Source organism: Enhydra lutris, unplaced genomic scaffold, assembly GCF_002288905.1.
Source record: "Enhydra lutris kenyoni isolate GAN:26980312 unplaced genomic scaffold, ASM228890v2 scaffoldscaffold25, whole genome shotgun sequence".
Lineage (NCBI taxonomy): Eukaryota > Metazoa > Chordata > Mammalia > Carnivora > Mustelidae > Enhydra > Enhydra lutris.
The window spans coordinates 14,981,624-14,995,718 of record NW_019154109.1 but is presented as its reverse complement, the minus strand read 5'-3'; the positions used below and the strand labels follow the sequence as shown (position 1 = coordinate 14,995,718).

Genomic DNA, 14,095 nt, shown 5'->3' with positions numbered 1-14,095 from the left:
CCCCAAGGGACATTTGTCAAACCACATGAGGCTTTAGGGAGAGTTTTTCTGTGCTGTCTGCCCAAGAGCCAAGGTTCTCCTTCCCATTATCAAGTATTTGAGGATTCTGCCCCAAAATACAGTCTTTGAAGACATTGCTTTTTTGCTTTAGTTCAGTGATATTGCTTTTTTTTTTTTTTAAAGATTTTATTTATTTATTTGACAGAGAGAAATCACAAGTAGGCAGAGAGGCAGGCAGAGAGAGAGGAGGAAGCAGGCTCCCTGCTGAGCAGAAAGCCCGATGTGGGGCTTGAACCCAGGACCTGGGATCATGACCTGAGCTGAAGGCAGCAGCTTAACCCACTGAGCCACCCAGGCGCCCCAGTGATATTGCTTTTTGCTCTGCCTGTATATTGACACGAGTTATCCGTCCATGGGTTTATTACGAGTCCATAGAACTCAATGGGAATGAGCCTAAAAGCTCTGAGTATGAACAACCTTTCTAATATATCAGATTGGCCAATCAAGAGTAAATATTTCTGACACTTACATTCCAAAAATAGAAGTCTATTTACTTGAAATTCACTGGTTATACTAGATAGCATCATCCAAGGTTTTAAGTCCCTTTCCACACACATAGAAGAATAAAATCCTTCTATGGATGAGATGAGAAATTCTTGTGGGCCATCTCAAACAGGTGGAGGTACAGGATGCAGCGATGAATGCTCTTCTCTATCCTCAGCTTATTCCCTAAACTCATTCCCTAGGAGAAGGCCAAGAGTAAATTGGACTCTGAATTTGAGACTCCAAGTGAATAGATAGGGACTGATACCCATTTGTCACTTCAGAAATGATTTTTGAATGTCTAGCTGTGAAAACATATCGGTTAAGAGGGAAAAAAAAAACACCTGCTCTCATGTAGTTTACACTCTGCTGAGTAGAACTTACATTTGTGATATTAGGGACACAAGGGAAACATTAACACATTAATCTGCTTGAGATGAGTGCAGGCTCCAGCAATGTAAAGGACATTCTGTGGTCCAGACGTCTGAAACTTAGGAAGCCAATGGCCATTACCATCCATGGGGAAGCAGTCAGTCACTGGTTACTCGCACCTGTTCTTCACTTTGGTCAATTGAACAAACATGCCATCCTTTTTCATGTTAACTCATGGAGGACACTTGCATACCCTAATGCAGACAGCTTACACACAAACGAAAATTTAGTAGGAGAGATACTGCATCCTTTGAAAGAGTTCTTTATATCTGATTAGTGCAAAATCTCTAACTACCTTTATTACACATGATGGTCTATGATATTTAATATTTTAAAAAAGATTTTATTTGTTGATTTGAAGCCAGAGATCACAAGTAGGCAGAGAGGCAAGCAGAGAGAGACAGGGGAAGCAGGCTCCCTACCGCACAGAAAGCCCGATGTGGGGCTCGATCCCAGGACCCTGAGATCGTGATCCGAGCTGAAGGCAGAGGCTTAACCCACAAAGCCACCCAGTCGCCCCAATATTTAATATTCTTTATGTATTCTCCATGTTTCCTTTCCATGAGATCTTTAAAATGTATTTTTCTTTCAGTGCACATTCCCTGATACAAGACATTTCAAAACCCAATGTTATCTTTAATGTGTAATTAATGCCACCCAGTTCATCAGCACATATAATACCTCTGTTGACAACAACAACAAAATAATTTATGAGTAAAGAACATGCATATATTCACAGAAGGGAATTATTAATCTAGATTCCAAAGGGGTGACTTTTGAACTGGTGTTACAAAATAACATTATTTGAGATGGTGATGGAGAGGAGAAAAAGAGGCAGACATAGCAAAGGTACAGAGTTAGAAAAAAATTAAGAAAACATACAAATACATACATAAACACACAGATACAAAGTGCACTGTAACAACTATATATATATATATATATATATATGTATATGTATATATATATAGGCCACTGTCACAAAGTAATATTCCATTTTTAGTTCTTTGCTTTGCGTTAATTTGCTATTTCTACTATAGCAAATTACTACAAACTTAGAGGCTTAAAGCTATATAAATTTATTTTCTTCAGCTCCCGTCAGTCAGAAATCTAAAATAGGTTTCACTGAACTAAAAGCAAGGCGTTGGCAGGTTTGCTTTTTTTCTGGACGTCATGCTGGAGGCTCAGTTTTTGTATCTTTTGCATTTCCTAGAGGCAGCCCACATTTACCAACTTGTTGCTCTACTACTGCACCTTCAGAGTCGGCAAGGTTGGATGAAATCCATTTCTTTCTCTATCATCTGCTCTGTCTTTTGCTTTATCATTTGGTCCTTACATCCCAAAGGTATTAAACCTGGAGCCATTTGCTCCTGTTCAGAGTGTATTAAAACTTATGTCCCTACAGTCAAATGTTTATATTCCAGGTGGACAATCTCTTCTTTCTCTTCCTGAGAGGTTTTGGTTTTTGTTTGTTTTCTACATTCTAAGGATTTGTTTATATTTGGGAAGTAAGGTTTCTCTTCTCTCAAGAGAGACTAGCCACTGAAAAACATGTAGCCTATATAAATTTCTAGATTCACATTTTAGGGTCCTTCTCCTGCAAGTAGAGATTCTTGTATATGTATCTGACATCTCCTTAATGGTGTCACCCTGGGGGGTTGAGGCAAAGGAAATCAAAGTGGTTATTGCTGCAACTAATAATAACTCTGATCTCCAGAAACCGCATTCGTTTTCAGCATAAAAATAAATAAACATGGGCATGAAAAACTTACAAAGAATGTCCAGGATGACAAATAGTTGTATTTCGTTGGTACACAGGATATAGAAGTCTAATTTAGACTGGAAACAAAACTGTTAGGATTAAGTGACGAATGATTTGATTACATTTGAAAACTGTGGACTTGGGCCACCTGTGTGACTCAGCCAGTTAAGCATCCGATTCTTGATTTCAGCTCAGTTCAGGATCTCAGGGTTGTGAGAGCAAGCTCTGCCTCAGGCTCATGCTGGCATGGAGCTTGCTTAAGATTCTCCCCTGCCCCCCACCCTGCTCTCTCTCTGTATATACGGACAAACAAACAAAGTGGACTTCAGTCAGTGGAGATTGGAGAGCCATTACACATCTTTGATAAGAACAGTGCTCTTTAAACATATGTTCAGAAAAAAAAAAATCAATCGATCAAAGGATGGCTTAAATTAAGATGAACAGGCAGATGAGTCAGCTAGCGACTGACTGAGTTAAGAGAAGAAACTGGTAGATGCTTGAAGAGTCACCAGGGTAAGATTTCAGGACCAGAGAAGTCATAACGGATAAAGACATTGACAGAAAAGTAAGTTAATTTGGATTTGGAGAAGTAAATATTTACATGTGTGGCAGCTGTTGATAGAAAGAATTTAGCCAGGGAAAGAATTTGAGTGTAAATAAGGAAAAAGATGAATAAAAGCTCTGCACTGTAATGTGAGAGCAATATGTTTTCCTAAACCAGAATGGACTGATCTTGAATCTGAATTCTGCTACTTACTATGGAATCCTAGGGAATTTGCTTAAACTCTCCAAGCCTCAGCTTCCTGAACTACAAAATGTGAAAATAATATGCACTTTGCATAACTATTGTAAAGTAAATATGACAGGTAAATATGACAGTAAGTTTGGAAATAAAATGATTATTTGAATATCTGGTATGTGGTGTTTGTTCAATATGGTTTTTACTTCCATTGTTATGATTATGGTAGGAAGAAAGAGGAGGAGGAAGAGGAGAAGAATCATTTTTATGATCATGATCATCATCATCATCATTGCTATTGTTATACATTTTACTCAGTTTGTTTAGGTGATAAAATTAAAGAAATTGATGAAGTTGCCTAGGAAGAGAGCTTCTATTATCAATCAATAAACTGTCTTTGTATATGTTATTTAATCTCCCTTATACAGCCAAAGGATAAGATAATGAAATTATTCTTCATTGAAAGTGAAATGGCAAGAATGATACTCAAGTATCAAATAGCAATTAGATTTCCCCTATAAATAAATAGGCATAAGCTTATTCCCCTCGACTTGTTCGTAGGTCTGTATTGCTTAGAAGACTGTCTCTCTAAGCATTTTACTGCAATAATTTAGTCATAATATAAGGACAAAGCACAGTGTAGCATGGTATACCATATCATGAGTAGACCTTGTGCTCATGAGCAAATATACAGATAATAAATATCAATGGAGAATTATGTATCAAATACATGGTAAATCACACTATGGTCAACAATATCATATGTGATGCCCTTCAAGCTCAATTGTGAAGATATTTTCAGCCATTACTGAATAAAAAGAGTTCCTTTTCAAAACATAATTAGAAAGTAACTATTATAATTGAGAAGTTTCTGTTAGGTACTGTGCCCATTGTTTATGTGTATGAATATATTTCTTCTATGAGTTTACTTTAATATTCTCAAATTTGAGTTGAGTAAACTGACATGGAAAGATACTGAGAAATTTCTCTGAGGTCACACAGGTGGAAGGTGCTAAACTTTATTATTATCCAGGCAGCTTGACTCTATAAAGGTGATACCTCAACTACTATTGCAAAACTGAACAACTGTACCATCTCAAAACCTTTGACTGCAAATACAAACAAAAAAAGATTTGATTGTCTACTATGACTGTGGTCCAAATATTTGTGTCCTCCCCAAAAATCTTATGTTGAAACTTAATTCCTAATGTGATGGTCTTGGGAGGTGGGGCTTTGAGTAAGCCTTCATGAATGAGATTAATGTACTGAAAATAGAAGCCCAGACAAATCTCTCATCCCTTCTACAAAGTGACATAAAATGAGAAGTCCATGACCCGGAAGAGGGTCCTCCCTGACCATTCTGGCATCATGGATATCAGAGATCATATATCCAACCTCTAAGACTATTAGAAATAAATTGATATTGTTTATAAGCCACCCATTTTGTAGTATTTTGTTGTAGCAGCACGGACGAAGACAGCTACTATTTTCAGTTCATGATTCTTATTCAGTAAGCTTTTTAAAATTCATTACTTTTATCAGTAAAAAATAAAATTCCACAATCATAATCCTTGTTATTTACCCAAAGAGTCAAAGAGTTGAAAATGTGCATCTGCACAGAAACCTGCCAACAGATCTTTATAACAGCTTTATTCCTAAGTGTCAAAATCTGGAAAGCACCCAAAATGTCCTTTAGTAGATGAATGGATGAATAAACAGAGATACTTACAGACAATAGACTATTATTCGGTGCTAAAAAAAAAAAAAGAGTTATCAAGCTATGAAGACAATGAGAAATCTTAAGCATGTATTACTAAATGAAAGAAGCCAACCGAAAAATCTACATACTGTATGACTTCCACTACATGGCATCCTGGAGTCAGTGAAACTCTGGAGACAATACAAAGATCAGTGGTTGCAAGGAGCAGGAGTGGGAAGACACAAAAAGGCAAAGCACAGAGGATTTTAAGGCAGTGAAAATATTCTGTATGACATTGTAATGATGGATATATGTCATTATACATTATTCAAACCCATAGAATGGACAACACCAAGTGAATCCTAAAGCAAACCATGGATTTTAGATTATGATACATCAATGTAGATCAGACTTGGTAAAAAAAAGTACATTCTGCTGAGTGATGTTGATGATGAGGGAGGCTATGCACGTGGAGGCAGGGGACATATGGAAAATGTCTGTACTTCCCTTTCAATTTTGTTTTAAACTGTTCTAGGGGCGCCTGCGTGGCTCAGTGGATTAAAGCCTCTGCCTTCGGCTCAGGTCATGATATCAGGGTCTTGGGATCCAGCTCCGCATTAGGCTTTGCTCAGCAGGGAGCCTGCTTCCTCCTCTCTCTCTCTGTCTGCCTCTCTGCCTACTTGTGATCTCTGTCTGTCAAATAAATAAATAAAATAAAATAAAATAAAAACTGTTCAAAAAACCAAAATCTTAAAAAAATGAATATCATTATGGAATTCTTTTTAAAAAGATTTTATTTATTTACTTGAGAGACAAAGAGCATAAGCAGGCAGAGGAGCAGAGAAGGAAGAAACAGACTCACTGCTGAGCAGAGAACCTGATGTGGGGCTCCATCCCAGAACCCTGGGGTCATGACCTGAGCTGAAGGCAGACGCTTAACCAACTGAGCCACCCAGGTGCCCCCATCATTATGACATTCTTAGAGAACAATTTTCTTAATAATCTTGATTTCCTCTCCCATTCATCTGGAAAAATCTGCTGAGAATCAGACCACAAAAGAAAGAATGTGTATAATATCAAGTGTTCACTGATGATCAATCATATATGAAACTCCTAGCTATAAAGTACTTGAAAAGTTTAACATAATAAATAATCTAGCTTAAAAATGATGGTAATAGGCATAGTATTAAATGATTACTAGTCATAGGATAAAGTTCAAATATTTGAACAATTTAGCATCATTTTAACCTATGTACCATCAATTACCTTCTGGGAATAGAAATTCAAAAAAGACTATTATGACAAGATGTTAAAGATGCACTAACTTAAAGTAGAAACAGTGAGCACTGAGAGTTACATGATTGGCTTTAATATAATTGTATTGAACATATGTTACATACCTGGTTATAAAAATTGTCACAAATGAGAAATGATTTTTTAAATCATGGTAGGAATTTCAGATGATTTTATTAAACCCATGAACCCACACAGTATTTTAGTCATGATCTTGTTTCATTTATATGAACATTAAATGTCAGATTCACTTTGAACATTGTAAACATTTGGACTCACAGATCTGGAAGAGTCCTCAATAAGTCTGCTTGTCTCTCCATCACTCACATACCAGTTGTGCCCTTTAATCATGCCAGAAAAGGACTTTTAGATTTCCTTTGAAGAAAGGATCCAAGAATTCCAAATCCAGACTATTTAAGCATTAAAAATTCTAAAATTGTCAATTACCTATGAAATACAGCAAGAGTTCACAGATCAGAAAAGGAGTAAAATCAAGAACTGGGGTCAGAAAGATAAACTGAGGAAATCTTAAATTATTTCTTCCTCTCTCCACCTTCATTTCCTTTTAGCCTTTAATTCATTTTTATTTAGAAATATGATATTATTACTTGTGATATATATATATATCCATTATAGTGAGATATATACATACATATATATATGTCTTTTTCATTTATACTTTAATGTGGCTTAAAATAGAAAATGTTAATTTAGAATTAGAAAATATGAAAAGATTATGCAAATTTGCAAGTCAAATAGTTTAGAAGATTATTGATAAAACTAGAAGCCTAATTTGGAAAATTTGTCATGAAAGGTATTAAATTACTAAATCAAGCACAGAATATTCATTTAACTTCAGAAAAACAATAATTTTAAAATACATGAAGCTCTTTTCTTATCACCTGTCCCCTCAAAACAGTAAACAGTGAAAGGATAATTTATTAATTTAAATGAAACTTTAAAAAACTTTGCTGGAAATCATTTCCAAATGTCTTCTAGTTCCAAAATTAATTCTAAATATGTAAATGCATATCTTTGCTGGAAATGATCAACATCAACAATAGCAAAAATAGCCAACTTGCTTTAAATAATGCCCATATTTAAATAAATTGTAATAATCATGACTTGCATAAGAGAAAGATTAGATAAATGGAAAATGATAATACTTCAGAGTATCAGACATTAAAACCAAAAAATAGCTAAGAAGTTGTGGCATTTTTAGCAGATCTACCATCTTAACCTGTTTTCAAAGGCAAGAACAGATATTGGTGAGAATAACCATCAACTATACTGAAACAATTAGACATAAAATTATTTTTGTATAGGCCACTTAAGAGAATATCATGGTGAAAAAAACCCCACAAAGCAGCATTTCAATCGAGGTAAAAGGATATTGTCAAAATAAATAATAAGAAAAATGTGTTTCTTTATTCTCATGCATACTTCAACTACTCTAGGAAAATACTGAGAGCCCCTCAAAGATATCCTCACTGATGTGAGGGACTCTTGAGATGTAGACGATTACATGTAACAAATCCTGAAACATTTTCTTTCTCTCTAGGTAATAATGCATCCCTTTTCATCCTTGATTTGTCTTTATTATCTTCTATGAACCCCAGATGACTTCTCACTGAAAGACTTTGGCCACGGGTGTTCCTATGCTTATTCAAAGCCCAAGAATACTCATTACTTGTCAATATCTATCTAACATTACAGGTTGGCTTGAATCTAAAAATTCTAGCCAATATCTCTTAATCTGGACATTCTGGGTTTTTTCGTTGTTGTTTTTACTTTTGTTTTGTTATGTTTTTTAAAGATTTATTTATTTGAGAGAGAGAGAGAAAGTGCAAGACGGGAAGGCTGAGGAAGAGAGAGAGAGAGAGAGAGAGAGAATTTCCAACAAACTCCCTGCTGAACATGGAGCCTGATGTGGGGCTCAACCTCAACCCTGAGATCGTGACCTAAGCCGAAATCAGGAGTTGCATCCTCAGCTGACTCAACCACCCAGGGATCCCTTAATCTGGATATTCTTACAGATTGCTTCTTCTACATAGAAGATCCTGTTTAACTGTTCCTCCATGTTCTGCTTGACAAACTCCACTTTAATGTTATGAACTCAGTGTAGAATTCATGCTCCCTAATAGCAAGCTCTGAAATACCAAAGACTACTTTATTATTTCTCCTCGGTTCACCTAAAACTCTATGCAAACTGTGTGTTGGAACTTACTGGTTACTAGTTTATCACACAGGTAATTGACTTGGATATCTTCCCCCAAAGAAAGTAAATAGCTTGAAGATAACTGTTTTACGTGCTTATTGTTGTAGCCTCAGTGCAAGCACACAGAGAGCTCTCAATAAATAAATGTGGTTCATTAAATAAATTTTTACAATCAACCATTAATGAGAATTGTATATAGAAGGCAGGAAAACACTTATATCCAACACCATCAGCCCCCACACACAAAGTCAGCAATAATTATCATCATAACAGCTATTATTTCAGGGTTTGCTATGTGTCAAAGCTTCATAGACACTATAGTTTTAATTTCACAACCACTACCAAAATCAGAATTTTATATCTGAGAAGATGGAGGCTTTAAGGGACAAAGCAATTTACCCAGGATCTCGACTCTCACCTCTGACTCTAACTTTTAGTCACTATGCTATACTTCTTCCACTTCCTATGTACCCTTGTTCATTTATTTAAAAGTAATGACTGAGTATCCATTATGAATATACAACATATATTAAACGTATACACTTCCCCATGCCCTGCAAGCATGAAAGGGAAACTAAACAAGGGTGGAGGGATGGCATAATAGCGGAAACAGAGGCCAACACTGAAAGCATCTATATCATAAGTTTAAAGGAGCTGAAGTTAATGTGGTTATTTTAAAAAATAATAAGAAATTATATACAATAAAATATTTTCTCAAAAATGGAAAAAAAAATTCCCAACCCGTTTGGTCCTCCCCCAATGTGGGTCTTCATAATTCACATATTTGTTAGAAATTCACATTTTGTTCCAGCTTCTTGAGAAAATTCTAAGAAAGCCAAGATTTAAATTCAATATTTTCAAAGGCATGGGAATCTAATATTTAAAAAAAAAAAAACATATTAAAGTGGGCTCCTCTTTACTGCATTAGCAGATATTTCAGCTAAATGTAATTACTGGAAAAAGGGGCACTTTCCATTTAGGTAATTTAAACCTTGTGCTTCATACAATTTTAAGCTCTTGAACTGTGTGTGTGCATGTGTGTGTGTGTAATCTCGAATTCAATGCCTCCCACTCTGATTTATGAGGAAATCAATGAAAATCAACAACATAGTTTTTTAAAAAAACGGATTATGTAAAATGCCTTAAGATAAGACTGACTGATAAGTTGCTATTAGTGAGAAGAATAAACTTGTTCTGGGGCATCTCGGTGTCTCAGTCATTTGAGCATCTGCTACTGTTTGTGTTCCCTTTCTCACTGTGTCTCTTTCTGTCAAATAAATAAAATCTTTAAAAAGAATAAACTTGTTCTTATCTACATCTCTTACTAGTCTATGAACTTCAGGAAAGAAACTTTCTTGTAAATCTTTCACTTCTAGGAGGGAAACAAAACATAAGAGACTCTTAATCTCACAAAACAAACTGAGGGTTCCTGGGGGGTGGGGGATATAGAGAGTGTGGTTGGGTTATGGACATCAGGGAGGTTATGTGATATGATGAGTGCTGTGAAGTGTGTAAGCCTTCATGATTCACAGACCTGTATCCCTGGGGCAAATAATACATTATATGTTAATAAAAATAATTTTAAAAAATTTCACTTCCAGAGTTCTCATGTCTTGGTACATAATAGGCATTCAACACATAGTTGCTTAAAAGCAAATACCTATTTCCTCCCAATTTTGCAATTTCCGGAAATTGGCACAAAGAAGAGTGAATTTCTCATTCTATTTGATAATGTTAGAATTTTTCCCCCTGGTAATCTTAGGATTATTAAAGGTTTGTGCTCATGACTCCTAAAATGACCACTAGATGTCTGAATTAGAGCTGCTTTCCTTTTGCTTGGAGCTTTGCAGTTACCAAGACAGGAACTACATTAATGGGAAGAAAATGTTCCCTTTAACTTTTATAGTATGTGGCCAAGTAGCTACACATCACAAAGAGAGTATAGAATGAGGTCATGAATTGAAGGCTTTCTGCAGTAGAAATGCAGTCATAAGTAAAAGATGAGTTGAAACAGTAATATTTTAATAAAGAAAGGGAATGTACCAAATTGGAGATTTAACTTGGGAAGCTTATCCAAAATATTGCTGTTGTCACTCTGCTGTTTATAGAAACTTCAATAAAATTTAAATAGACCTGAGAAGATTATATACAACAGTGAGATAAAAAGCAAGTAACCATTCAGAAAGACTGAACTTAAAAAGGAAAGAAATTGACCTAGAATTTAGAAAGTGAAAGAAAACTTAGGCTTCTTACTTCAAATTGAGATATTACTGTCTTAGTCCTCTTTGACCTCAAGACCTTATAAATGTTTTGGTCATATGCTTTCACCTCTGTAAATTGAGTATAGTGTTCTCTCTATGAGTTCTCAATACATTCTATTCAATGAACCTCAAAACATTTTGCTAGGACCTAAGAACCTGGAAAGAAATCCAACATCTCCAAATAATTCAGTGCTGTGGTCAGAATGCTTTACATGAAATAAATTAAAACCACATGCTTTATATGAAATAAATTAAAACCACACAAGTACTTAAATCCAGCCCATCTGTGTCAGGGACTGTATGTCCAAAATTATCCTGACATATTCTGAATGGTCGTATCAGGAATCCTGGGAGCTGACTTTGTAATTTATCCACAGATTATTTTTCTATTAGAATATCACTTATTGCTCCATATTTTTATGACCTAAATCACCCTGCCCAATAGTAAGCATTTCTGCATCTCCTAAAGGCTCTACTATTTTGACTTGTACACACAAACTATCAGATTTAGGTCCATGTTTATTTAGCGTCTGCCTTCAAATTTAGGCTATTTGTAGGTATTCAAGAATACTAGACACACCCCTTTGGAGTTCATTTTTGTCTCCACAACACTGTTCCTTGGGATAAACCATGCTTCAATCCAGGCTTTGTGTTCATTCACCTCCTACCTCAGAAGAAAATAGGCACTTATTTTATAATATACTGCAATTTAGCTTTCAAAAGATACCACCTTATGTTATGTTTTTTTGTTTGTTCCTATTATATGGTAAGGTACATTAAACAAATAAAGAGGAACTTAGAGGTTCAGCCCATAAAATGTTAACAGCTGGGCTTCTGTAGATATGATTTTTCTATAAAGTGGCATGCTGATAGGCCAGTGCAAGGATACACAAAAATTCAACTCCTTAAACTGTCCACCAGGAGACATGTATTCAAAGAACAACTGATTCCAGGAAGTGACATCCTAGTCCAGGTTTTGAACTGTTTAAAATTCTTCCATTTAAAAAAAAAAGTACATCAAAATATGATTTTCCCTTATTAATCTCATAAGCCACTTAATCTTACCCATTTTTAGATTTTTTTGTAGGTAGAATAGTTGGCAGAGATTATAAATGGGAGTAAGAGTACAAAGTGAGGCAGCAAGGGCAAAAAAAGGGGAAACAGGAGAATTTAAAAAGGTAATCTTCTGAAATGAATTCATATGATAGAAAGATAGTTCCAGAAAGAGAAAGAGTTACATTTAAGAATATGAATCTATATCTTCCTTGGTTAGTGTCATTTAGGGGGATATCAAAGGTTCATGGGGGAATCTAGGCCCATGGAAACTAAGGTGCATGTCTCATTAGGGCTATTGTCATTAGATTGTATGACAGTATGGTTCTGAAGAAGATTAACACTGTGCTTGAGGTTTTGTTGTCTTTATCTACATATTCCTCAGGAGCCTGTGAAACCTTTCTCCCATACATCAAAAAAGACATTCTTATTTTGAAATAGAAGGACTTCATGTTTTAGAAACATGTATATTCCAGTCTCCAAAGGGTAGACCAGAAAAAAACATGCCCATCATTAGATATTCTTTACCTAAGGTTGACTTTTTCTATATAGTATGATCATTGTGGAGCACAAACTTGTGTTATACTCATGTGTGGCCAACAGAAATTCTTCATTGTAGCTCTTGTTCTGCCATGACTTAGAGTAGAGGTAAAATAAGGTCAGATAGTCTTTCAGATGGAAAATAGAGAAACAAAGAAAACACAGAGGGCAGAATTAATATTAGAATTGACTTGGAAACCATAACAGTTCCAGACTAAATGGGATGGGTAAATATAATAGAGCCATACTTGTAATCAGAAGCGCTGTGTATATCAAGCATTCAAGCTTGCAAGATCATTTCAACACAAGGCTAAAGCAGACAAGGGGATGAAATGATCTTATTAACTTTATTCAACACTCTACAAATTTCCTTCAATATGGAACTACTATTATATTTTGGTGGCAAATGTCCAGCAAAAACTCATATTTCTTATCCGTAAGTTACTGGTGGACCAAACAATGGTGGACCTCCAGAAAGGTTCCTGAGAATCAAGGCAAACCATTGGCAATGCCCCCTTTGTTCTCTTCACTTCCATCTTCCTGATGCCTGAGATAAGGTCCTAGCAGCCAGCATTCTAGTAGCACAATGGACAATAAGACAACCTTGAGAGAGAGGCACCAAGTCTGGAATGGTAGAGGCAAAAGACAAAATGAATTAAGTGACTAATGACCAGTCTACCCCTGGATTGCTAGCTTTACTAACAGCACAAAAAATAAACTTTCAGGTCTTCAAATCACTGTGAAGTTAAGTGTTCTTTGTTTGCTGGCTTTTAATGTAGCTATGTCTACTCTAGATGAATTACTTGTCCGTCTTGACAGTTTAGAAGATATGGTAACATTCGAACCCATACATGCAAATGACATACTGGGCAGGCTCCTGGTGACCACCTGCCAGCTACAGAAAGGATTTCCTTAGCTAAAATTAATGAGGTTTACAGCCTGCCTCTTTTGGCATTTCAATTTGTACTGTAGTTACAAAGTAAGCAAACAATGCTACTTAGAGAATAAAAATCTCTCTCATTTTAGATTTAGAGAGAGAGAAAGAAAAGGGAGAGCCAGGGTTTTATATTTCCATTATTCATATGTCAGATATTCAATCCAAGCCATTGGACACACCAGGCAGAGCAATTTATATTGGAAACATTGCCAATATATGCCAAACCATTTTGAGTTATTTTGCTCAAAATTTGAGAAGATTTATAATTTCTGCAATAGTTTATCTACTTTACCAATGGATAACATCAATACTTTATGAATATTTATAAAGTCATAAAAATGAAATTCTAGCAAAGCCTTTTGAGGAGAAGTACCTTTATAATGTAAAGGTACTTTTTGACATTTGCAAAATATACATATGTTGGACACACCAAAATATACTATTTGGCTGGAAAAAATGCAATTTCAAAGAAAATATATTTATTGCCTTGTTGACAATAGCACTATAATTCCAGGCTTTTCAACCTATTAAGCATATATTCCAAAAAAAAATCATAGAAATAAGTTCTCTATTAATTTCTGGTTATTAGTGGACTAACATAAATTCATACATCTTGGT

General features: G+C 35.4%; 1 protein-coding gene across 2 annotated transcripts in view; it reads right to left on the bottom strand.

Annotated features, from left to right (window-relative positions):
- Positions 1-14,095, bottom strand: part of LOC111151092 (BMP/retinoic acid inducible neural specific 3) — a 390,590-nt gene that overhangs the window by 237,212 nt on the left and 139,283 nt on the right. The gene's annotated exons all lie outside the window — the stretch shown is intronic.